The sequence below is a fragment of the Aythya marila genome (genome assembly GCF_965140915.1).
Source record: "Aythya marila genome assembly, chromosome: 3".
Classification (NCBI taxonomy): Eukaryota; Metazoa; Chordata; class Aves; order Anseriformes; family Anatidae; genus Aythya; species Aythya marila.
Window position 1 is genome coordinate 41,326,459 of NC_139044.1, and position 25,815 is coordinate 41,352,273.

Consider the following 25,815-nt stretch of genomic DNA (forward strand, 5'->3'; position numbering starts at 1 on the left):
CTCTACTGGTAAAATAGTGTATGTTAGGAGATCGAGGGGTTTTGCAACAGTTCTGTGTGGGTAAGAGTCCTGTCTGAGCTCCAGTTGTATTAGCAGGAAAGTATTTTTCCCAGTATTGTTATGTTTCACATGCCAAATCAAAACTAGAAATGCCTTTTCTTGGAAGGATCTCTATTTACATTTGGAGGGTTATGCCAATTACAGCTATATTAACAACCTTTTTTTTTTTTTTTTTTTTCCTCTCTCTCTCTCTCTCTCTCTCTCTCTTAATCTTACACTTGACCTAAATAGTAACTTCTTTCATTTTCTTAACAGAACATGCAGTACAGTCCTAGCGTGTAGTTTTGGAGCAGCCAGTGGGGTAAACACTGCTGTCCTACGACACAGATGCATATGGGCACTCTTGCAGGATTATGGTTTTAAGGGGGTCCTAGTGAAACAAATGCTCTAGGAGCTTTGCATAAGTTGCAGTAGCCCTCTGCTATGCATGCAGAATTGAATGCAATTTATCATTGAGTAGGAAGTATATTATTCATATGCTGTAATACTTTCTTTCTTCCAAGTGACTCCACTTACTTTAATTTTGAACACAGTTTTTAAATCTCGCAGATTTGGAAATGCTGCATTATAGATTTGTGAAAGTCTGGAGGCATAAGACGAGATGCTATTAATGCTCACTTTGATCAGAGGCTGAAGATTATGTGGACAGTGCAGCGATGCATGACGTGGGAATAGGTAAATGGGGATTGTTTGGCAGGAGCGTGTAGCTCCTTGCCATGCCAGGAAGGTTGCTGCTGACCCTTCTGCCTGCTGGGCTTGTGCCCTCGGTGCTGCATCTCTGCTGCTGCCCTGCAGGCTCCTTCTGGGAGACAGAGAGGGCATGCTGGTGGAAGAGCCTGTTTGTACCAGAAAGTCAGCTAGTAGATAGTACTGCTGTTTTTTCACGTGGAAATTTCATAGTTGTTTGCTCTTTTTTGAAGTTAAGCCTTGCACTGTTAGCAACAATAGTGGGGTATTATATAAGAGTTGGATACTGACTGATCTGTGAGTGATTCACATCTGCCACAAGTCTTAATACTTAAAGACCCTACATAGCTAAGCTGAGCTTTCTTTTCCCCAAAAATTCAGGCCACCAAAGCCTGAGATGTTTAGGACGAGTTTCTTAATTATCTTGCTGTTGCTTCCCTTTGGCCTGCCTCTCACTTTGTCTCGTCCTGAGCACTGGAGCTGGGCTTACCTTGTGGGGAGGTGGTCATCTTTGGGTTGAGCATGGTCTGCTTTCAGCAGCGAAAGCACCTCGCCTCACTCTCTCTGTGGAGGCTGAAAGTATCACCTTTGCAATGGCTCCTAGGTTGATGTGGGACTTTAAATAAACACGAGCTCTGTGGCCATTACCAAAGCTGTGTCTGCTGAGTGCAGGAGGTTACAGTCCCCTGAACCGCAAGTTTACATTATGTGAAGCTCAAACCCAACGGCTTGGAGCACAGCAGTTGGGTTGCTGCTTGTGCCCCTGATACAGCGGAGGGAAATATGTGGAAGCCGTCCAGTTGCCAACCCTTTGGATTTTGATGGAACAAAAGAAATAGTTAACGCTCACCTACATGGAAGCTTTGCAGAAGCGTTGGTACTGCTGCCTCGCTGGCCTGCCACGCCATTCGAATTCACTCAGCGGTCTCCCACATGGTTATTTGCATCTGTCCTCCTATCTGTGTTTTATATCTGCGATTTCAGTACGTGCTTCCAGAATTATTTTTTTGTTCATTTCCAATCACTCTTCAAAGATAACTGGCAAAACCAACAGGCTGGTTGTGATTTTACAGCAGTAGAAGGTAGACAACTTTGATCTCCTTGTTAAATGAATTTTCTTCATGTGTGGGCTGGGTGTGTAGTGTGTTGATTTAGTTTTTATTGATCAGTGTAAAAACGTGAATTCAGCATCACAGCAATGATAATAAACAAGTACTTGCAGTGATATTCTAACTAGTTCCTGGCAAAAATAGGGCAGAAAACCATCTCAGAGATTGACATGCTTTAGTGGTGAGATGCTGAACCAAGACACGTTTTATAAAAAGGACTGAGTAAAACTGTTTGAAGTTCTGACTTTCTTTGGCAACACAATTGATGTGAGCAGTAGCATGCCACGCAGGGCAGAACGCGGTATTTTTGTACACATTTGAGCATTAGCAATGGCTTTCTTGCCTCTGTCCAGAAGGACTCCCACCGTCCTCATCACGCCAAAATAGGGCAGGTTGTTGGAACCAGGTAACAGCTTTGTTAGAAGGTTTCTCTGGACCCAGGCAGCGAAGCACTCGTCACTGAAGTCTTCATCTGCAGGAATGCCCTGCAAAGCATCTGCACATGCTTCAGTAAGCCTGCACTTGGCATCAGGTACAGAGGGGAGGTAATGCAGTATTAGGTACTAAGCATTAGGTACAGAGGGGAGGGAGGTTGCTGAATTAGCAGACAATTTATGTATGGAAAAGTGAGATTCATATTCATAACTACATTGAACCCATATTTATGAGTATGATAGGAGCATGTCTTCATTTAAGGTGGCAGTAATTCTTCTAAGTCAGCATGTTTGCAGAAGCACGGGCAGGTAGCTTCTCCCTCTTTTTCACTGATGCTGTGTGTATGCAAGACTGGAAGAAACTTCTCAGTGGGAATGACGGGCAGTAATTCTTTGCATTTTTTCATCGGGCCAGGCTTATTTTATGCTGTCAGTGAGTAAACTGGTATCTGAGCTGCATGGATCAAGATAAAAAAGTATTGTTACTGCCTACGTGTGTTTGAGAGAAGTAGAAAATGAGAAGCAAAATTTACCTAAAGAAAAGTGTTTTTTTTTCCAGCACTATGAAATTTTGAAAGAGCTAGGTCGTAATGAACTTTAATACTTTTCTAAAGTTGCTGCTATTATAATGAAAAAGCATGAATAAGAGAACATGCCTTGCAGGTAAAATGAAAAAAGGCTTCTCCATTTATATGCTTGAAAACCAAAAATGCATTGCAGAGGATGAATTTTACCCTTCATTTTGCTTGTAGTAAAAATTAGTCTTTGAAGTTAAAAACAGCTTTAAATTTAAAGAAATAATACACCTGAAGAGGGAGGTACACAGAGAAAAGACACTGGGTTAAGTGCTGTTTTGTTAATGAAAAGTCTGTGTGTTAAGCCAACTGTGGCTGCCTGCCTATTGAGGTTCTGCTCAACGTGAGCAGGGGGTAATAAAACGAGGTGCTAGCAGACATGTATTTCAAAGATTTCCAACTGTCCAAAGGAATTTTAATCTGACTATCGAATGCACAGATATAAATGAGAGCCTAGGACTGCAGAAGTGCAATAATTTATGAAGGGAACGATACTTCCATGCTTCAAGTCTGGTAGCATGCGATTCCTAGGCTAACTACTCGATCGTTAGTTAAAGTAGGGGTTCATTAAAATAACATGGGCTCATCTGGCTTTAAAGACCAGCTCTCAGCCAGTAGGCGATGGTCCAAAACTCATAAGGTTTCAGCTCAGACTTTGTGGAAATGGCATGTAGATTACTGCATAAAGCTGGTTGATGGAGAGGCTTCCGTTGGATTAAGTGTGCTCCAGATTGGGCCAAATTTTTCAATTTTTAGTCATCTGTGGCAATGTCTATTCATATTGTAGTCGCTTAAACTACTTCTGTGACTGTTTGGAAGAAGGTGCAAGATTGGGTCAGTGTATTAAGGCAGCTCTTAGCTGTAGTTATTTTACTCTGTAATAATTGCGTTCTTCTACTTGAAGAGTTGTAATTACAAAGCAGACGATGCGCTTCAATTATGTGAAGAAAATCCTTAAATTTAAGCCCCACGCTATACTTAGCACAGTTTTTCAGGAGGAACTTTTACTTTCAGGTTATTTTGGGAAAATCCGTCCTGCTAAGTATGTAAATTGCAAGAAATGAAAAAAGAGAACAAAAGAGCGGGGCACCTTATTTTAGGTCCCATCAAATGCAAAGTCGAATGCGCCCGTTCTAGCGGTCTGTCCGTGTTGTTCTGGGGCTGCTTTTGGTACCGGTGGGCCAGACCACTTGGCCTTGCCGTGTCTCACCTGCTTTGCACAGCCAGGTTGCCAAACGATCAGCCAAAGGTGGGGACTGAGCATTTCCTTCGGTAGCAGGGAGCCAGGGGCCACATGCCATGGGGGCTTGTGCTCATGGGGACCTTTGTACTCATGGGACCTTTTTTGTTCGCTTTATTTGTTTTTCTGCTGCTGCGTGGGCGACTCCATGGTTTTTAGGTCAGTCCTGTGCCATAGCAGGAGGGCTTTGTACCTGCACCTATTGCCTATTAAGGCAATGAGAACCTCTCCTTGAATGAAGCGCAGCCAGACTGCAGATCTGTCTGCAGATCAGAGCGGAGGGGATGGAAGAAGCGGTGTTCGAGTGAATGAACGAACTTTCAAGCTGACTCAGTGATACACGTACAGTATATGCTGTAGAGATTAGTCACCACTTACTGTAAGTCTTTCTTTATGGCGCTTGGTGGACAAGCGGCTGTATCGAGCTGCCGTGAGCGAGCTTTGTAGGCTGGGAATTCAGGTAAATGTTATTTCCACAGTATTTTCCCATTGAACAACAGCAACAACAAGACAACACAAAACCTGAAGACCTGTAAATTACTGAGCTAAAGGCAAAAGAAATCTTTTAGTTATCTCAGAGTGTTGCTATCTTTCTTAATCTCTGAAACTAGTAGGGAAGTGAATAAATTATGCAACAACTCTTTTTTTTTATTATTTAGAAACCTGTGCTTACATGTTGTTAGTACTGTTCTGCCCTGTCCTGTGCAGGTTGGTTTGATTTTTGTGCTTTTTTTTCATTAGGTAGGTTTCAATCTGCATTTGGTTGAAACACCAATTTACATGACGGTAACAGAATAACAATTACAGGGAAGGATATTCATCTGTGAAAAAGCACTATTTTCATTTGCCAAGTAGAAACTTCAGGAAGATTACCCTCCAGGTTGAATTTTCTCATAAATGTTCCCAAGTTCTGAAAATATTTACTGGCATAATAGGTATGCATAGCACTTAAGGCAAAGTTTGTATTTAAGAAGTGACTTTTTTGTGGAAATGTGGAATTTTATTTTTTTTCCTATTTAAAAACTTAATAATATTAAAAAATATTTTTTAAAATGGTTAAATTCTTGTGCAGCCTTTTCTGAATTACCAAAAATTAGTAAGTTGTTTGTTTTGTACTTCCAGACTTTCCTTTTGGTTTGTTCTTTTTTGTTTGGCTAAACTTTATTTTTTCTTAATTTAGCTGGGCATTTTTTGTAATTCTTAGATGCCCTTTCTCTCTGATCCTAACCTGTTTTGCTTGGCTTCTTAAATCTATCCTTAGAGAACTGTAAATTTCAGCCATGACTGTACCAAAATTACTGTAGAGTTGTTAGAGCAAGATTATTATTATTTTTTTTGATAGTTTGTTTAAAATTACTTCCTCCCCAAAGAGAAGAAAAAACAAACACGGTGCTGAAGAGTGAGAACCAGACGGTGCTGGCACCGCAGGGTGGGACTGCCGTGGAGCTGCGTGCCCGTACAGGCGGCTTGGCTCCCTGCTCGCCCGATGATCTGATCCCGCAGCGCTGTTGGAGCCCTCTGAAGAGCAGGAACGAAGGCTGCAGGAGTTATTAACTTGTGGGTTATCTCACACTGTTTATTTGAAATGGAGGCCAGATGATTTACATATCTCTGCATCTTGGATCTGAAAAAAGATCATTTCTTTTTTTCTTTTTTTTTTTTTTTTTTTTATGGAAGTGACATCACGGCTTATGTCAGCCAGGCTGCATTCAGGCCTTTTTATCCTCCCCGTTGGGCTGTTAGCTGGGCGCAAGCTCAACGTCCTGAGTCTTTCCCTACATCCCGTGGCTTGGTGATAACTTCATCTCGGTTCAGAGACCCATAACTGCACTTTTGTACAATTAAATGTGAGAAATAAAGCTCTGGGCTGAAGCCTTTTGACATCGGTGGGCACAGAGCTTACTTTGTCGGTGGGCCTGGTGACCCTTCAGTGGGGCTGCGCAGGTCTCCCCTGTCTGCGAGTTGGCGTTTTGGAAAGTTGGTTGCTGCCTTTGTTAATATGAGGCAATTTTTAAGTAAGTTGCTTTCCATGAGAAAAATAAACACATGCAGGAGAGAAAGGGGAGAAACGCGACATCGGATCCAGGTGATGGTGTGTGGCAGACGGTGCTGGGATGATGGTGGTACCAAACACACACAGAGACAGAGCAAAAGGATAGCAATCATCCAGGCTCCTAAATTTCCAGCCACACTGTTCTATGTGCAAAACTGATTCCAGTTACTTATAAAATAAAGGAAACGTTATAACAAAACCGTCCAGTGCCATGATGGATGTGGAGGTTTGCCTTCCCTCCTGCCTTTCATCGTCTTCCCCCTGCTTTGGGAGGAAGGCGAGGAGGCCTTTGGGCCAGGTACATCAGCAGTTTTGCATCAGGCTCATGGCAGGCGAAAGTTACAGCTGCCCATTCACATGCTGTGCATTTTTTGATGCTCCAGCTCTCCTGTAACAGTCCCCGTCAGGGACTTGGCAGAGGAGGAGGTACAGGGGATGCCCGCAGGGAGCAGAAGCACATGGCCCTGACCCGCCGTACCCAGGGGAGAGATCAGGGGCTCGTGTTGGCGTTACCCTGCCTGCAGCTATGTTGGTACTCGCACACGGCGTGGAGGTGGCCTCTGAGAAAAAACTAGAGAAATTACACGTCCCTTCTAGAGCTCGAGGGGAGGACTTCGCCAGCGCAGTTCCCCGTACAGCCATATGCTATTCTTTTCTTTTCCATATGTTCTCTGATAATTGTCGGGAACAGGTGCCTGCGAACCGAGGCGGGGCGGTATTTTAAAATTAGACTTCTAATGGGGAAAAAGAACCGTGTGAGTTCAGTGCTAGCAAAAATGTCAGGTTGAAAATCTTGGCCGCTGAAGTTCATGTTTGTCATCGGGCAACGGGATGGCTGGTAGCAGCGATGGTTCAGCTGCAGAGCTGTGACTTTTGAGGAGTCAGTAGTTCTGGTTTTGGATCTGCTTTGGCTAAATCTGGGAAAAAACACCATTCCTTATGCGTTCATCAGCCCACAGGTTCTATGTTGGGCATGTACTGCACCCCTGCTTGGTGGCTTTGGTGGTGTGGGCTGGAGGAGACTTGAAATAAAATTTCTATTTTGCTTGTCTCCCACTCTTTGACCCCATCTTCCCCTGTATGTATTGCTGAGCATCCTGAGCTTGTTGTGTGCATGTGTACTAGATCACTGTTGGTTACTACCGTGATAGCCATTTTTGACCCTGATTTTCCTTCCATCATCTGAAGAAGAGCAACTATTAAGAGGAGGATGTGGGGAGACTTGCAGTCATTGTGGACTTAAAACAATGCTACTGCATCCACTGAAAATCATTCCGGGGCGTTGCACAGCAAAAATCCCCCAGTATTCCAGATACTTTTGCCATATCATCTTCACATCCCCATAAGTAGCCCTCTGAACAGCCATTCCTTTCATGTATCAGCTGGGGAACTTTCAGCCTGGTGTAGCAGATCTCTAGGAGCCCAGCAACTCAGAAGTATCTTGCATGTGAAAATGTCAGGGAAGACATTATACCCCTAATATTTTTGCGGTGCTTTTTGTTTTGTTTTGCTTTGTTTTGTTTTCATTTCTGGTAAAGAACTAGTAAAATATAGAGCACATATGGAAATGGCAGACGTTGTTGTTGGGTTCTTGATTTTTTGTTGTTGTCCTTGTTTCTAAAATTAAGCACACAGGAGTCTGCAAGATCCTGCAAAGATTTCAAACAATATTGTACAGTCATGTGTTCAAGGAACCTTTTCAATCTAGTCGCACACACGCACACACACACAAATATACACATATAGTGAATAGATCCAGGTTTAAAAAAAAAAATTGCAGTAAGGAGAGATGAACCAAATGGAGAAAGACAAAATACTGCAAAATATCTGTGATTGTACTACAAAAAGTTTAGGTTTTGCTGCTGGTGTTCTGTTGATTCCTTTTTTTTTTTTTTTTTTTTTTAAGTTTGTTTGTCCTTCCCTATGTAAGAAAAGAACTTGTGGTATCAGCTGTTCTGCTTGTCCTTAGCAAAATGTTGGTAACTGAAATGTGGATCACGTGAGCCAAGGGGTCCCTGTCTGCCGGAGAACTAACCCTGGCTTTTTCACATGGGTAGGTTATGAATCCATTACGCTCCCATCCGTGCACACGAGGAGTAAGTTTTCAGTCTGCTGCTGCCGTATGTTGCTCAGCTCGGTTGCAGGAGGAGCTGTGATCTCATGGCTTGACCACAGACGCGCTTGGTGACGTTCCCATGGGCCGAGCTGGTTGCAGAATTGGGTCAGCAGGACGCTATCCTGGGAAGCTGCCTGGTGCGGGACCCTGCAGGCTCTGACACCTGCTAACTGTGGTAACTCAGGCTAGCTGTTGGTGTATTTACATAACAGCTTTCGTGAATGATTTTACTTCTACATCTCCTGGACTTGAGCTACTACTACAAGACTTCCTCCTCCTTGAGGCAGTTCTGGTGGCGTGACCCACACCACTTCAGAGCAAGCATTACTCAAGTCAGGCGCTGAATCAAGCTTGCGCTTTGCAGCTGCAAAAGATGTACGGCACGTGATGTAACTGTGGGTGATACTCTTTTAATTGTTTCTGACAGTAAACTTAGTAAAGAGGTCCTGATATGTATATATCTGAGCGTATGCACTGCACATCTGAAAAGCAATGAGCACACATACATATACGCATTATATTGCAGTAGTTTTCCCTGGGGAGTTCTGTTATTGTTGTCCCTTTCACAAATTGCGAACCTGTAATTTTTCACGGGCTGTTCTTTGGCCCACTCTGCCAGAGAAGCTCCATCTATCATGTTAAAAAAATCAATAAAAAGTCTAGAGGTTTATTTATAAAGTGGAGCGTAGAGAAAGGGTGCAAAAATTCCATTAAAATGGCAGTTTAGCGCTAGCTATATCTCTTTGGGACTAAGCTCCAATATTTTAAACTATTAAAATTGTTACAAGAGTGCTTTTAAAGTACCACAAATCACAGTAAGGCTTTCTAGTTGAAACTTGCCTTTATATAGTACATAGAACTCAGCTTATGTATGTTTTTGGAATGTCTGATGCTGCCCTCAAATGCCATTTTAGCATCCATTTTAGAGCTTTATTACACTTAATAATCTTATAGGTTTACACTCAAGTGAAAGTACATGGAAGCAAGAAGTCAGAATTTATTTTCTTGAGTGTATGTGTGTCTTTGTGCAGATGCAGCTCTGTGCAAGTTAATTATTTCTGAGGAGTCTATAGGCTTCTAATGTAACTCATCAGAATTGCTTGGCTTGGCACATGTTACTTCGTTAGAGGAACTTACAAATTCACATGGCTGTGGGTTTTTTTATTGCATAGCAGTTTTCACCACTGATGTGTTGGTCATCAACTCCATCTTTCCTATCCAAAGAAATAAATGTGTCCTTCTGCTCATAAATGTGATGCCGAAGGGTTTATGGGATAGTATCCGTATGAAACCTCTCAGATATCAGAAGCAGTGGATTTGAAGTGTGAGCTTAACCTCCCCACAGTATCTTCCTGACTTGCTTTAATAGCTGAGGAAGATTGGTTTTGAAACTGTTGAGTTTTAAACAAAAATGATACTGAAGGGTTTTATGTTGTCATCTTTTTTTTCCTGGGATGAGGAGGTTTAGTTCCAGAAAAAGATGGCGAATTCTTATTTATAAAGGCTCTGTGCGTTGTGGGTTTTGTTGTCTGGTCCCTGAGGGAAGCCGGTGTGACTTGGGAGGTGGTGGAGGTGCGTGGGCCTGGGCCGAGGGCAGGTTCCTCATCTCCAGGAGGGAGCACGACGCTCTGTAGGGGCTGCGCAACGAATGTGGCAGGAGGCGAAAGAGAAACCCCAACTCACCAAACGTGTGCGTGGTGTAAATACAGGCCCTGTCACACTGTCATATCGCTGCATACAACTGAATAACCCAGTCCATCATTCCTGCATTATTCATCCATCAAATTTTCCTTTTCTTACTAAATTACAGCCGCATTCTACCTTTCTTCTTGCTGTCTTTCTCTGTGTATGTTTTCTTCTTTCCAGGCTGTATGAAGTTAGAGTAAAGTAATGATCCCAGAAAGCTTAAAAAAAACGACTATTAACATCGCCCTTTTGCTGTTAAGTAACATTTGAAATTTCAAAGGAATTAGCCTATGTAATTACCATGTGGCTAGAAATCTGTTGAGAATTCATACTGGTGTTTGGAAAAGCTTTCCAGGGAGAACATTAAAGCTTGAAAAAAAATGTCTTTTACTCTGTCCCTTTCCCTAGCCTTTTTCTAGGTGAACACTACTAAAATCTGTTTCATAACGTGTTTTTCTGTGTGAAAGAGAAGACTTTGGTTGTGTTACACAGCTCTGAGTATAAATGATAGTTAGCTTCCCTGCTTTTGAAATAAAGTAAGCAAGTAACGTTAATGAGGATAAAGGAGAAGAGCATCCATAAAGAAAACAGTTTCCTGCAAAGCCCTTCCAGTCTGGAGTCACCAGTCCGCCAGAGACAGGTCTGCAGGTGGGTTAATTGGATTTGGTCAAATTGTGATTGCTGCCAGTTGAGGTTGGCTTAGGCTCTTCTGTCCGGTCCCTTCCTCTTCCTCCTCCCTCTCTGGCGAGGGAGCAAAGTAGTTTCCTCATGTCTTGGTGCTGTGTGCTGCTGTCTTGCCCAGAACCTGCAAAGAGCCACGAGGCGGGGAGAGGAGCCTGGAGGCTGATGAAGGGTGTGAGAAGAGACAAAGGAGGGAGAGTGAGGAAGTGTTGGGCTGAGGTCTTTGAAAGGCGTTTGTTAGGCCAGGGTACTGCAATGGTGTGGTGGTTGCTCAAAGTGATTTAGGAAGGGTGGTGCCCTGGAAGGGAAGGGAGGGTTTCTTCTTCTCCTCCAGCCATCCCACAGCTGCTGTGGAGGTTGCTCCGTGGCTGCCTCGCCAGCCTGGCTGGTTCAGTCCATGGTTCCCATTTCTCCGTGGGTTCCCATTTCATAAAATCATGGAATCATCCAGGTTGGAAAAAACCTTTAGGATCAGCAAGTCCATCCATCCATTTCTCCTCCCTCTCCATGTTCTTATCTTCATCAGAGGCTTCCTGCATGGTTTTCTCTCGGTTTCACGGGGTGCCTTTTTGTTCCTCTTTCATCCTGTGTTAGTGACATGGAAGCATACAGATAGGTTATTACAAAACACTTCCACTAGGGTAAGCCTGTTGGGTCCTGCATCTTGGTGGCGTGCTGCTGCTCTGGCAGCATTTGGAGGGGTCTTTTTCCTGCTCAGCTCCTCATCCTTCAGCACGCAGGGCTAGGTCCTGGGCTGCCATCGCACCTTCTTTTCCTTCTGCACCTGCTTTTGTAGCATCTCTGGCAGGATTTGTGGTGGAGGATGTGGGACTTGTTGGTTAGAGAATCTCAGTATCCTCCGAGATCCCCCAAAATTCAATCTGTCACGTACACACGTTGTTGGAGAGTCGGGTAGGTGTGGCAAGGTGCTAGGAGAAGGCCAGCGGTCTGTGGAGGAAAACTTGCTGCTCGTCTCCTCACCTGTGGCGTTGGCCTTCTGCAGGTAGTGCTAAAAACACCTTTTTTTTGTTGAGCATTGACCATTTCTGCTGCTGTCCCTGAGGAGAGCGGTCTTGCTTGGCGCGCTGAGCCGGCCCCGCGACCAGCCGGCGCGTTTCGTGTAATCGCTGAAATCTGTTGGGCTGGGGCTGAGCAGCTCCGACTGAGCCCTGGCTCGTGGCCAAAACAAGCTGTCCGGGTTTGTCTGAGGGGTGGCAGCCGATGGCTTCAGCTTCTAAAATTTCTCTGGGAGCAGCTCTGCCTCTTGCCGGCTGCTTGAGTTTTGTCGTGTTGTCTTCGCGTTGGGGCACGGTCTGAACCCTAAAGAAACCAAGCCTTCTGCCTGGTCAGATCTCCTGTTTGAGTGGTTTGGGGTGCGGGGGGATTCTCCTTTCCTCATGTGGGGTGGGAGGAAGGGCCCCTTTTGCGGGCTTGCTGTGGGGAGGTTGTGAGTTTTTAGGATATTTTGTATTTTTTATGGGTTTGGATGCTGAGCAGGTATCCAGTGGCTACTTATGAGTGGGGTGGGCTGTCCTTCTGCAGGTCTGTCTGATGTTTCACGGTCCGTGGCTTGCTTTGATAACACTCCCCCTCTGAGGTACGGAATGAGGTTGCTATTTAACCAAGCTGGTGTAACTGTGTGCGTGTTTGGCTTCGGGGGGCTTCCCCACCCAAGCTGCTGGTTTTGCTGCTTCTCCGGTGGTGTGTGAAGGCCGGCATCGGCCCTCTCCGGCCTCTGGGCTCGTCTGCAGCAAGCAAGACAGAGCTCTCTAGTTTTTTCTTTCTTTTTCTTTTTTTTTTTTTGGCTGAAGAGAGGAAGTGGTAGATACCAATCTTTCTCTCTCGCACACCCTGCCATGCACATCTTGCTGGTGGCCACCCAAACTGCCCCCTAGAGATGCTACTCTACCGTGACTAATTTCCTGGCTTTTATTTTGAAAACCGAGTCATCAAAGCTTGCACAGATCAGCTGGTGCAAGCTCCAGTCTGCTCTGTATGTGAAAACCTAGAAAGCATACTTCTGGGAAGAGATGTTGGAGACTTTTCTATTTTTTCTTCAAATCACACGCACACAAAGGGAGGGCAGTAGTGAATGTTCAGGATGTAAATAATTTAATTGGTGTGTCTTGGTCTCAAAATCGAGACTAAGTGCATCGGGAGTAGTAGATGTAAACTCTGCCAGGTACGAAGACTAACCAAGGCTGTAATCGTTAAAAATTTATACTGCTAATTGTAAATCTATAAAAGCTCTGAGTCTCATTTGTGAGATGATCCACCTGTGAAATAAACACTATCATGTCCTTCCCTTGCTGTTTATACCAATACTTGTCACTAGTATTTTGTGGGCAGCACCACTTAAGTGACTGTGCACGTTAGACATAACTGTTGATAACTGTTGGTTAACCTTCCATGAAGAAATATTTTAGCTAATAAACGTACAAGCGCATGAATTTAGCCATTCCTTGCATGTTTTCCCAGCTATAAAAATGTTTCAGCAAAGGAAAACATCATTTTTCTCAGCGAGTAACTGCTGCTCAGGAGAGAGTTTGGTGGTTTTTTTCTGCTTTTTTGTTGTTCTTTAAAGCACACACACAAGAAGAATGCTAACAATAAAAATCTGTGTTTGAGGTATTAGTGATTTGCTCATGTAGGGTCAGGTATTTGTGTTTACTTTCTTGTGTGCCACTTGCTCAAAACCAAACGAATGCTAACATGCTCTTGGTGTGTATACAGCTGCAGATGTGAAATACAAAGTACTGAGTAGAATAACAAAATTAAATTTTAATTGTAGTAGATGCCCTGAATTAACTCAGTTGCCAGCGGAAGTGTATTTAGAAAGATGAAAATTAAGACAGGCCCCCCCTTGATCTGAGCAATTCAAAAGTCAGCAGAAATCTGCTACAACTACGTTTTTAAGGCCAGTACAATTTCAATACCTGAAAACCATTTTTTTCCTGGATTTTGCCTTTATTGACAGAGCTGTAAATGCAGAATAACTGCACTCTACTTGGTAGAGTTCCTGCAGATCTGCATCAGCTTAACAGCTATCAGCTGAGCCTCACTTCCTCGTTGGCCAGAAAACCCAACCCAGTTCTTTTTTAAAAATAAAAAAATTAAAAAAAAATGGGGGGAAACTGGCTGGGCATTAATCTTAGATAACCAGGTTCTAGTTTTAAGGAAAAATAATAACAATAATAAAAATCTTTTTCAGACAGATTGTTCCTTAGGAATGCTGGGAGGAATGGTGAACCAGGGAGCTTCCTGTTAGCAGTCTCAGTCCTAGCATTTGGCTCCAAAAACCCAAACCACAGCAACCTCAGAAGGTAACCCCCAGCTTCTCAGAAGGCTGCACGAACCCTGCCCAGAGCATCCTCTGTCCTGCAGCCTCCCCAGCACAAGCAGTGGGGCGAGGAGGCTGGAGGAGCTCTCAGAGCCTCAAATACCATCGGGAGGCTGCTGCTGCTTTGGTGGGAGCCCCAGGAGAGGGAGTGGGATGGTTGGGAAGCAGTGCTAGCTAACTGCTGTGATAGCAGGAACCCAGCCCTTTTTTTTTTTTCGTTTTGTTTTCCTTCCCTCTTTTCTTTCCAGTGAACAGCTTTGAGATTGCCTCGCTCTTTAGGAATTGGTTGATATCATTTCATTTGTGGGAGAAGTGAGTCAGCCCTACCCCAGCATAAAGTATTTCACGAAAAAAAAAAAGACATATTTTCCTCTTTTCTATACATTTTATGTCTAGATAGTAAATAATGATAGATACATTAATTTTTCCTCCTTTAAAATTGCCTTGGAAAGCTATGGCAGCGAACTGTGACGTGGTTGTGACACTTGCTGTCTTGATGTAAGCCCGCATCGGGGGCTCTGCTCCTGCTTGTGCAGCCCTGCAATAAGCTCCAGTTGGTCGGACACGTCTCAGTTGCCACATGTTTGATTTTGATGCTTTCTGGCGCATTCTTGTGGTGGGATTTTGCCAGATCAGGACCATGAATGAGCTTCTCAACACGCTGTTGATGACCCTTGTCTGAGGGGGTTTAAGAACAAAATTGCATGCAGACTGCTAGAGACACAGCAAGTAAAAGCAGTCCACCTTCTGTTTTAACTATGGGTGGTGTAGGTTTTACTGAATTGTTGGTAAAGGAGCTTGGTGAGATTGAAAACGGGCTTGTCCCACCTTCCTCCAACCATCCCAGCCCTGAAGTGCTGCGATGCTGTTTGTATGTTGCTGCCTTTAAGAAAAGTAAAGAGAGACAGCAGGAAATGAGGACGTAAACTCTGCGCGCTTCTCAGAAGCAGAAGGAAAGTGACATCACTGCTTTTCAAACTTGGAGCAAGCTTCACTTCTTGTAGTGGTTCTCGCCATATCCACTTCACAAAGAAAAATGTGTATGTTCTATAGCACTGATGTGTCACGTTCTTAATTTTTCACAGTGCTGGTTTATGCAGACGTCTTACGGTAACTGCTTCAAAATGGTTTCTGTTTTATCGAAGACCTGATTAGCTAGGAAGGAATGGGAATTCCACATCTTAATAACAAGTACTACTGGCAATATTTATTTTTCTCTCCCTATTTAAATATGTTTTCCTTTCTTTTATTTTTGTTTGCATATTATCCACTGAACTATTAGTCTATGAACCAGTTGTGATTTAGAATCCTGCATAGTAATACATTTCAGCAAAAAAGTGCTGCGAAATTTGCTATTATTTAAAAAGTAAATGTCCTAAAAGTTCTGGAATCTTTTTTTTTTTTTTCTTCCTCCTTTTGTAATTTTTACTCTGTGTAATTATTTTCAAGGGGTTCTGCTGCCTTCTGAAAGAAATGATGCTCAATGAGTATCATGGGATAATACAGAAGCCTGTGTAGGATGTGCACTGACCTACCTAAGAAGCCCAAGAGAGATAATTACAACCTTTCTTAGTCTAAATACAACCGTGCTTTGCAAATGTTTTTCCATGCAAAGAATGCGAGCCAGTTACATTTTGGAGGCTGTATGTATATGGAAAAGGGACTATAAAGTATAAAGGAGATGCCTATTTCAGGCTATTTTTGACGAGTTCCAGATTAAAAAAAAATAAAAATAAATTATAGCATATTAAATTATTAGGCATCTTTACTAGGGTGTGAGGAAGATTTATGCTGTAATGAAATATTGCTGCAACCCAATTTAGAACTTGACAAATCTGGTTTTATAGGCCTGAATTATAAGGGATACCTCATTATTTGAGGGGAAAAAACTTTTATTGTTATTTTTGGCACCCTTGTCTCCTCTTTGGTTGGGTTGTGCTCTGCAGGAGCTGCTCTGGGCAAGATGTCTCAGCTGATGCTTTTTCAAGGGAGCTGTGCAGGATGAAGTCATCATCAAGGATCACATCCTGGCAAGCCTTTCTTACCACATGTGGTCACTGATTTCAACTCAAAACTCATTCAGTCTTTGTTGCTCCTCTGGACCAGAAACATAGGTCTTCTTAAAAGCGTGGAGTTCCACTCTGTTGTCAGATATATCAGACATAGCATCAGTATCTGATAAACACGTCAGTATCTGCAGCTATGCCAAGTGTAGTAGCTACACCAGAATTACACATATACTGCTTTAAAAAAAAAAAAAAAAAAAAAAAAAAAAAAAAAAGCCTTATTCCTTCTGGGTTTTCTCTCCATTTGCACGAAGGTTTGCTTGGAGTTAATGTGTTTGCTGTATGACCTGGTGTAAGCGTAATGGCTTGCAGTGGACCATAGTATTTGTCAGTCTGCTCAAAATGTTGGTAGCATGTTCTTCTCTGAATGACTTTTGAGACTGCTCGGGCAGTTCTTGTGGCTCATCACAGGTATTCTCCCCACTGAGAAGTAAAACTGGAAGCAAACTGAGTTGGTGCATTTGACTGGAGTGGAGAACAAATCTTTGCTGGAAATAATATTATTTCTAGAGCAATGAGTTCCTTGTGTGCAGGGTTTCTGTTTCCCCGGCTGCCCTGGCATGCAAAGTGACTGGTCTTGAGCAAATGACATACACTTGTAGCTACAACCATGTAGGCACACATCGGTGAGCATGTGACAAAGGAAAACAAAACGCACGGGGCAAGCTCAGCCGGCAAATCCTCCAGGAGCCTTTGTTTCTGCTCCCTAGGGGAGAGGGGCACAAACTTGTCCCTAGTCTGCCCGTGGCTTGCTTGCTCGGTGGCTCTGCAAGTGCCCTTACGGTGTGTTGTGCCTGCTGAACGGGATGAGTACAGCGTGTCTGGGTGTAAGTAACGCTTACCTGCGGGAGAGCGCCCTGTCACGCGGAGTGATGAGGATGACTTACTGGGAAGTGAAGTCTTGGGAGTCTGAAGCTGGAGCAGGCACAGCTTGGCGTGTGCCAAACGCACGCTGTGTTACGTGCTGAGCTCTTGCTGAACCATTTGCTGAGTTGTAGGGACCCTGCTGTTTTGTTGATCTTTTTAACCCTCCCCGTGTAGGCATCGGTAGCCAAGTGTTTTGCCTCTCTGTGTAGCCTTAAATTGCACTTTTTTTCTGATGCAGTCATCAGATCAAATTATTTATAAAATGAGGACATCCTTTTGGACTTCAAGTGTAAACAGTCCTGTAAGTATGTGCACAGGCAGGGAGATTCTTGTCTGTTTATCTGCAGTTGAAGCCCAGATATTAATAAATACTAACGTTAAATAGTGCGTTTTTTCCCCTCAGTCTGCTTCTGAGTTCTCCCTTTAGGGCTCAGATTTCTTCTCGGGGTTACCCAGAGGAGAGCTTCCACCTCTCCCCTACTGGAGTTACGAGTTGCAGTGCGTCTCTGCTGCTGTCATTTACCTGGAGCTAGGGCAAGGCGGCGAATCCTTTTGGATTTGGGATCCTCAGGTATCAGCAGTGCCGAAGCCGTGGCTGCAGTTGCTGGTGCGTGCATTTGAGGGTCGGGTCTGCCGTCTTCGTGCAGTGGGATGATGCTGGGTCTGTTCCCTGGGAATTAACATCGAGAACTGGGAGCCCACCGAGGTGCTGTCAGACGTTTTGGCACCAAGCTGGTGCTGGGCTCTGCTTGCTTGTAAGGCACCTCAATGGGCAGCCGAGTGCTTCAGGGGTGGTGGGGAGGCACTCTGCAGGTCGGAGGTGGCTGGTGCTGCCCCGGTGCTCGCCCTGTGCATCCTGCAGCATGGAGGCTGCTGGTGGCTCCGGGGGAGATGGGAGAGGTGCAGACGGGGCGCTGTGAAACAGAGGCTGAGAAAGGCACGTCTTGCAGGGGTCTTTAAGGTACCGGCTCCTGCCAGGGTGACTTCATGTGTGTTATGGTGTTTATTTTAGCTCCCTGGCTTGTTATTTTTGGGCGGGCTTATTTTTTAAAAAAACAAAACTACAAACAGGCTCTTAGCCAATGCCAGCGCAGTTTGCAAACCAAAACCAAATCTGAGCAGAGCACTACTCTCGAGTGAGCTGCGCTAATCGAAGACGCGCTTCGGTTTCCTGCCTCGAGCTTCTCCCTGGCTCTGGTTGGGCGCATGTACGGTACGGCGTGCTGAGAGACACCTTTCAGGCCCATCCCGTTAAAGAAATGTGTGCTGGCAACCGCTCTGAGCTCCGTATTGGATGCGTTTATTGCCTGCCTACTCATGGTTAGCAAGCAGCTGTTTGGAGTCAGGTAGGCTACAGACGAGTCCTGGGTTTGTGAATTAACATCTCAAATGGATCGGTTGTGCGTCCTTCCTGCGCGTTGCACAGATTTCTGTGTTCCTGCGATCAGACAAAATATGTACTCTGACAACAATAATAATAATCCCCGTAAGAAATGTCACACAGTGCGCGTGGTGTGTGAGCAGAATATTTTATGCAGTGAGGATGTTGAACTGATGCAATCCTGAGCACTCCGGCTCTGCCGTTTGCATAAAAGCAGCACCTCAAAGCCCCTGTGATCTGTTCCACCAGCAACGCCGGGGCTGACTTTCACTTTCCTTACTGTAAGGGGATTGGTATAGGAGGGAATTTGCCATCCGCTCTTAGTCTACGTTTTTCCAGACAGGTTGGCCTCCACAAACGTTACAGCCTCCTTTTTCTCTGCGTGGGAGAGTACAAACTGCTGCTGGAGGCAAGGGGGAGAGATTAACATTCATCTGTGTTTTTTTCTCTTTTTTTTTTTTTTTTTCCATCCTGTGGGCATGGCAGACTTATGAATGTGCTGTTCCTTCAGGGAGTGTTTCTGCTTGTTGCCCTGATGAGAAGGCCATAGAGAAATGGGTACGGGTGTGAATTTCATGTCACTGGTAATCAGGCACATGAAAAAGCCAAGCACAGTGGCTCTGTGGAAGAGGTCAGAGAGGAAAATGGAAGGACCAGCAAAAGCCTTGGGGCTGCTCTCTGAGTGGGGGCACTTGCTAGGAAACCTTTCCAGGAGCTTGTGCATGTTGAGGGTTTAATGGAAAGCCCACCTCTTTGCTTCAGCCTTTCATGAAAAGTGGTAAAAGTTTTATTTTGCCAGGGCTCTGTGTTGAGCAGAGAGATACTTCTTTGATCCTTACTGTGATTTAGTGTTGCATGCATAGCCAGAAAAACTGATGGGGAAATATATATCTATCAGAAACAAAAAATATTAAAAAAAGAAACGAAAGTCTCCACTGGCATGGAAACTAGAGCTGAGATTATCAGCGCGTGTACAATCACAGCAGTGACTGATAACGCTCACGCAGGATCAGGAGGCTTAGTTTCGCTTTGGCAGGGGCAGGAAAGGTCTCTCCAGCACGAGCTTCTGGACACCCTGCTGCGAGGGGAGCTTCTGTCTGTCCGTCCAGCCGTCCGTCCAGCCTTGCCCTTCGGTGTCCTGCCGTGAGGGGCAGGTACCACGGTGCGTGCACGCCGTGAGGGTGATGCATCTGCCTCTGTCTGCCTCCTTCCGCAGAAGCACCAGCCTCCCTGGCACTCGAATTGCCTGTGCAGAAGCAGCAATAGCCTCGTGGTCCCCAGGGTCTCCCACTGCTGCCAAATTAGAGTATCTCTCTCAATTAACAGCCAGGCGTTCTTCCCCCCCCCCTCCTTCTCCCCCCCTCGCCCCATCCTAATGGGGAGTGGTTAATAGTTATCATTTACTAATTTAGGGATCTGGAAGGTTTGTTCTCAATGCGTTGCAATCAGGAGAGCTCGCTCCTCGCCCAATTAGTGGGCCCTGCAGCCGGGCGGGCAGCCTGCCTTCCCACTGTGGGGTGTCTGGAGGTGATGGGGCCGCGGGCCTGGGCGGCCACTGGGGGATCGCAGCGCCTGGGGAGCCTCCCCAGCGTCTCGCCTGAGCTGCCGGAGGGGTACGAATGCGGTGGTTTTGGATGGATGTGGTAAGGATTTTATCCAGGGGATGGCATGGGGATCGCTGGAGGGTGATGGGGAGCTGCAATTTAAAGGTTTGGAAGGATGTTGCTAATGGGCATTGAATGAGATGAGGTCAGTATGAGAGGAACAAAAAAAAAGCAACAAAATGAGGTGAGAGGAACAAAAACCCCATTCAGGTAAGGGCAGGGCAAGGGCAGTGCTGCCCCGTGAGGGGCTGGTTCAGTCAGGGTGGGTTCGTGCGGTTGTTTCCGAGGCTCTTCAGGAGCATCCTGCGGGGCTGGGCATCCCTGCTTGGACACGTCTCTGTCCATGTTCCAGTCAGGTTTTGGCAAAGTAGGAACAGCACCATCCGCATCTGACTTTATTTAAAAAGAAAAAATTAAGTCTTGAATGCCAGCCATCTGCTGTTGGCTTCGTATACAGGCCGTGTCCCCTCAGGGGATGGAGGTGGCGTGTCCGGCCAGAGAACCGCCACAGGAGCACGTCGTGCCGAAAGAGCCCTGCCCAGTGACAGGGAATTTGGGTCCCTTCCTGCTGGAGGGATCCACAACGCTTTGCTTGTGAATCCTTGAGAAGAGATTTGAGCCTCTCTGTGCAGGGGACGCATCGTGCCGGTGTGGTTAGGAGCTGCCGTACTGGTGATTGAGGCAAGAAGATAGTCGCCGCTTTTCTTCTTGCAGGCTGGTCGTGGGGTGTAATGTTGTTTTGGAAACGGTTTAGGTTGTGGTTTTCTACAAGTTGGCTATTAAAATAGGCCCACTATCTTGATGGGAGCCACTATGAGCCCTTAGCCTGAAGCAGGAAATGGGCAGACTCGTTTTTCTTTCATTCTTTCATCCCAGTGACCCCCAGCAAATGCCCAGTCAGTGTTGATTTGCTTCTGAAGGTGCTTTTTCTGAAGTCAGTGTGCCTTGCTTTTCTTTGTTGTACTTCCCCGTTTCTTCCTATTATAGAAGTCAAGTGCTGACTCTGTTCCTATAGCTCTGGGTGAAGGTGAACACTAGCAGGGCAGTAGACAGTTAAAAAAAAAAATCCATTAATTAAAATATTTACATTGGAAGCTGCAAAACATTTGCTCGTTGAGTAAAACAAACTTCCCCATTGTTCTTATACCATTGCTGCAATTTCTCTGAAAATAGCCAGGAAGAGGTTGAGCTGTGAGGAATTTTACTGGGTTGGCAGGGGAGTAGGAGCACAGGGGTGCTCTGCTGGGCTCCTGGTCAGTGACTCTCTTCTTCCTCAAATCCTTTTGTCCTGTGGACAAAAGATCTCTTCTTCACACACACCCACAAAAGAAAAAAAAAATACCACAGTGTAATATGTTGGTATGGTGTTTCTGGTGATGCCAAAACCTAAATGATCCATGTCCTTATGAATAAAAGGTATTTCTCAATGAAGCAAATGGCAACTGAAAAGAGGAAATAAGAGGGAGTAAATTGTGTCAGTAAAAGATGAGGAAATGGTTTTCAGTGTATGACAGGTTTCTTTTTAGCGCTACAAGCCTGCACTGCTGTACACTTCAAAAAGAAGAGCACAGCACAGAGGGGTGCCCAGGCTGGGACCCAGTACCACTGCTCCCATCCCGCTGCTGGGGAACTGGAGGATGTCACCTTCCCCATCACCTGGCACTAGGCCCCTGCCATTCCTGAGGGGAATTGCTGCCTGAGGGAAACCAAGCCAGCATGCAAAGCAGGCACGTCAGATCCAGGCTTAAAAAGCAGTGTTTCCCTTGTATCCAGGTTTGTGCTTTAGGCACAGGAATGCTCTTTGTAGAGTCGTTGCAGGAAAAAAATAAGTAAATGTGAAAATAATTCATTTGAAATCCTTCCATTCCTGCCTTATCTCCTCCCAGACAACTAGATAGAGAAAAAAGTTTTCTTTTTTTTTTAAAGCCACCACCACCACCCTGTTCTCTCATAGAGCATCCAATTTCACTGGCGCATTTCTGGTCTTTTTCAGCTTGGCAGTGGACTAACAGGCTTCTAGTGCTGGTGGGCAGAGCGCTCAAAGTGCTAACAGAACATACAGAGGGGTTTGTCTGGTGGGTTTGGAGATTCTTGGTTCACACTTTTTTCTCTAGGCAGACTCTTAATGCTTTTCAAGGTGTCAAACTGGACGTCTCCCTTCTGCTGTGTGGGTTTGCTAATTGGATGGATTGCAGGTCATGCCCCCTTAATTTAATGGTGTTGCAGAAGCCTGTTTGTTTGAGCCTGTTTCTTTGAGCCCCAGTCTGTCAGGATTTAGATCTTATTAACTCCGAAGTTGCAGTTTTGTTAGTTAGGTGCATGGCACTCTTTCCTTGTGACCGCAGGTACGTTGAATTGTATTATGCTTACCTAAAAAAATCCTTCTGTTCCTTGTCAGTTTGGTGTGCAAAGGTGGTAAGACGTTACTTGATCAGGGTTCGGCATCATTTAAACTTGTGTATGAGAGCTTTGTTTCATCCATGTCTTGCATGCTTTACCATATTTAAGAAGGACTGTGTGTTGACAGTTTCTTGGCCTGCAGATAAAAGATGCAACATATCCAGGTTTGATACACTGACAGAAAATTGTCTCCACGAAGTATAAGGCTGCTGTGATTATTTCTGGCCATTACCATTGGTCTCATTTTACAACTGTGCACATTATATAATTTGATGTTCATTTAATTTAATGAGAGGATGCTGCAGACTTATTTATGACTTGGTAGGGCAACCTGTACACTTTGGCCACCTCTTTTAACCTTTCTGAAGGAGGAAAAGCATGTTTCTTACAGAACATGTTACAACATCTTTAATACATTTATATCCAGGTTTCCCAGATTCCTGCAGACAGGAGGGCGACTTGCCTGGGGTGTGGATTATACTGGAATGGGAGCAGAAGTTTAGCTTTTTTCTTGAACTGCTTCTTAGCTTTCTATTGTAAGGTTATTGAGTGGTATTAATGGAGTTTTCCTTTTGTTGCAGATGGAATTTTGTGACTTGCTGGATTCTGAATAGGGCGAGGAGATGTGTCTGATAAGGTAAGAGAAGAGGGTAAGATAAACATGTTCTTACATAGAACAGTCTCCCTGGTCTCGTGTTCTGGTTGAAGACAACTGTTTCATTCCTTGGCAAAGCCCTGCAAATAATTGAGGTGTTTATTTATATATTTTTTCTGTCTCTGATCTCAGAGCAGGGATCATTTCAGTTCTGTACAGCTTCATTAGTCCTTTCTCCTGGTGAAGTGGTATACAAAGTCTAGACAACAGAAATACAACTCTTTCAGGCACGAGCTTAGCCAGCTGGTCATGCTTGCCTTAATATTGTAAAGTTTCTTAAAACTTACATGTGAGGTAGAAGCATTTTTGTTTGGGTTCAGGATTCCCCCCCCCCCCCCCCCCCCCCCAAGACTTCTGAAAAGTAAAAAGATCTTTGAGCTGTTTTAGCTTCTATGCTTTAAAACTTGTTTTTCCTGTTGCAATATTTTCAAAATTGGACTGTTTTGAATAGGATAGAATGTATATCAGCAGAAAACCTTTAGGTTTGAGTTTGAAACAAGTATTTGCTGTCACTGATATACTGAAGGAAGTAAGTTTGCAGAATTTTAATAACAGCATTTGAAAAAGACTGTGTTCAGATAGGTGCTTTTTCTCTTTCAGTTTCTGGTCCAGACTTTTCTACTGTCAGAGAAGAGTAGATGTCTTTAAAACTAAAAGCAGTGGAATAACTATATTCAGACACCAAACAGCTGAATACAGTAGTAGCATGATGCAGGAATTATCAGTCTTTCAACCTGCAGTCCAGCCTATCACTATGCACCTCATTCATTTATGCATTTCATTTCGTCTCCTGTTTGAGCTCTGTGTAACTTAGGGGCCTCAAAATCCCTTTTGTTCTTCGAGGCTGTTGGTTGGAAAGTGTAGTGAAAACAGCTAAAAATCTTATGTCATCGTGCAAGGATCAGGATTAAAAGCCTTTTTCCTTCAATTGAGAGATTTAGCTGTTGCAGACAGTCCTTTTTTTTTTTTTTTTTTTTTTTTCCATTTTAGTTTTGTTTGCTTAGTGGAGTTACTGTTTTGGAGGGTGGCTACCCGAGCAAGAACCGAAAACTTTCGGTGGCTCTCAGCCCAGCGTAGAGTATGCAGAAATCAAAGGCTCGCTTGCTTCTTAGCCTTCTGCAAATATTGGGCATTTTCCCCTTTGTCCATTCGAACCACACCCTTTCATCCCACCACTGAATTACATTATAAATATTTTATTTAATGGCTTATGAGGCCACCTTTGAGTAGACGGTATGTATATAGCTGGTAAAATACAGCTCTTCAGGTGAGAGGTCTGGCAATCTGCAGCGCTATTATGTAAAGCACCTCAGCGCATACCTCGCTTGTTATGTAAACCATCTTCACTCACTCGCACGTGTTGGAACCGGCCTACTTCTGTTCCAAGAGCGGTGAATTACGAATTACGGCTGTGTTCAGGACTTCTTAGAGCGTGTTCAGCCTGACTGTGCGGGCGGCCTGGCTGCCGTCCCCTCATGTGCCCGCCACTGGCATTGCTGTGGTGGTGGCCGCCATAGGGGAGCCACTGCCTGCAGAGAGCCGATGTGTGGAGTCGAGTGTGGCCTGTATGGGTTAAATGCTCGTGTTCAGGTTGGTTTGGTTTAGCAGATTTTGTCGATTTTGGGGAAGAATTTTATTCATCTGGCAGTGGCGGGCACTGCTTTGGCATGCAGGTGGGACTGCTCCTCAGCACTCACTCAGCTGCTCGTGTTTTCCTAGGCTCCTCATAATTATTTCGTTTGTCTAACTCAGTCATTTGATTTTTGTTTAAAGTATCATTCTTCACTGCAAAGTGGATATTCCTGAATGTACGTGCTTTAACCTGAGCAGCAGTTTGTTTTAATGCCTCTCCTAGGGCGAGCTTGCTCTCTCCTTACCTCATAGAACAGCTACCGAGGGAGCTTTGCGTCTCGAGCATGTTCTGCTGCTTCGGGCCTTGACACCTTTTCTTGCCATGGTTTTATTGCCAGCCCCAGGCAGGTACAAATCGTGAGTCAGGTCCCTAGAAATCACAGGACTGGCTTCAAAATGAGATTCTGGGAGAGAGAAGTTAACACTTCCCACTGGCTTTCGTCTTTCACCTCTAGAAGAGAAGATTCTGTCCTGGCAGTGTGTGATGCTGTTTCAGGGTTGAAATTAATCCTGAGCTACAAATATGCCTGTCTCATTCTCATCTTTTGGCGTTCAGAGGGACTTCATTTTTTTGTTCCTTCCCTGGCAGCCTGGGGCAGAGAAGTGTCACTGTCCCACTCCCTGTCCTGCCTCGCAGGAAGAAGCGGCTCTCCTGTTCATACTCCTGCTTAAGGCCATAATTGTCAGGCACCCCTAGTTCTTAGAGCCATCCCTTATTACTGTTAATTTTTTAAAGTACTGTGTTCCCTCTCCCCATTTGCTTCTGTGCTTTCATCTTTCCAGACAGGCATCTGGATCCTGCTCCAAACTTGCCCTCAGGTCCTGTCTGTGCCTCGTGCCCAAGCTTTCTCCTGATTACTTGTAGTTTTCATGGATATTTCCTGACCCATTCCCTGCTGCTGCTGCTGCTTCTGGAGTGGAACTTAGGAAGTATTCATGAGAGCATCATGAGATGTGGTGAGCTTTTGCTGATGTTGATGGGTGCCAGAGCTCCCACCCAGCATTTTTTTTTCTTTCCCCCATATTTCCCTGTGCCTTTATCTCGCTTTCTTCCAAAAAGCTGGGGACCCTTGTGAATGAGAAGTTGAGCTTCACACGGGGTCTGCCTGGTAATTTGGATCAGAATCATAAATTCATTCTATCAGAGCTGATCTAGTTTCAGAGGTGCATTTGTGAGATGAAAATGACTCTGATCGCTGTGATGGCGTTGTGTCATATTGGAAAGGAAA

General features: G+C 44.7%; 1 protein-coding gene across 7 annotated transcripts in view; it reads left to right on the top strand.

Moving 5' to 3' along the window:
- TRERF1 (transcriptional regulating factor 1) overlaps positions 1 to 25,815 on the top strand; it is a 101,077-nt gene that overhangs the window by 5,822 nt on the left and 69,440 nt on the right. For 4 of the 7 annotated variants that reach the window (XM_082757102.1, XM_082757101.1, XM_082757096.1 and 1 more), the window contains exon 2: positions 22,881 to 22,936. The gene's annotated coding sequence lies outside the window, so the exon portion shown is untranslated. Of the gene's footprint in view, positions 1 to 18,169; positions 18,261 to 22,880; positions 22,937 to 25,369; positions 25,544 to 25,815 lie in introns of those variants that run through there. The other 3 variants (XM_082757099.1, XM_082757100.1, XM_082757098.1) reach the window with 2 other exon arrangements.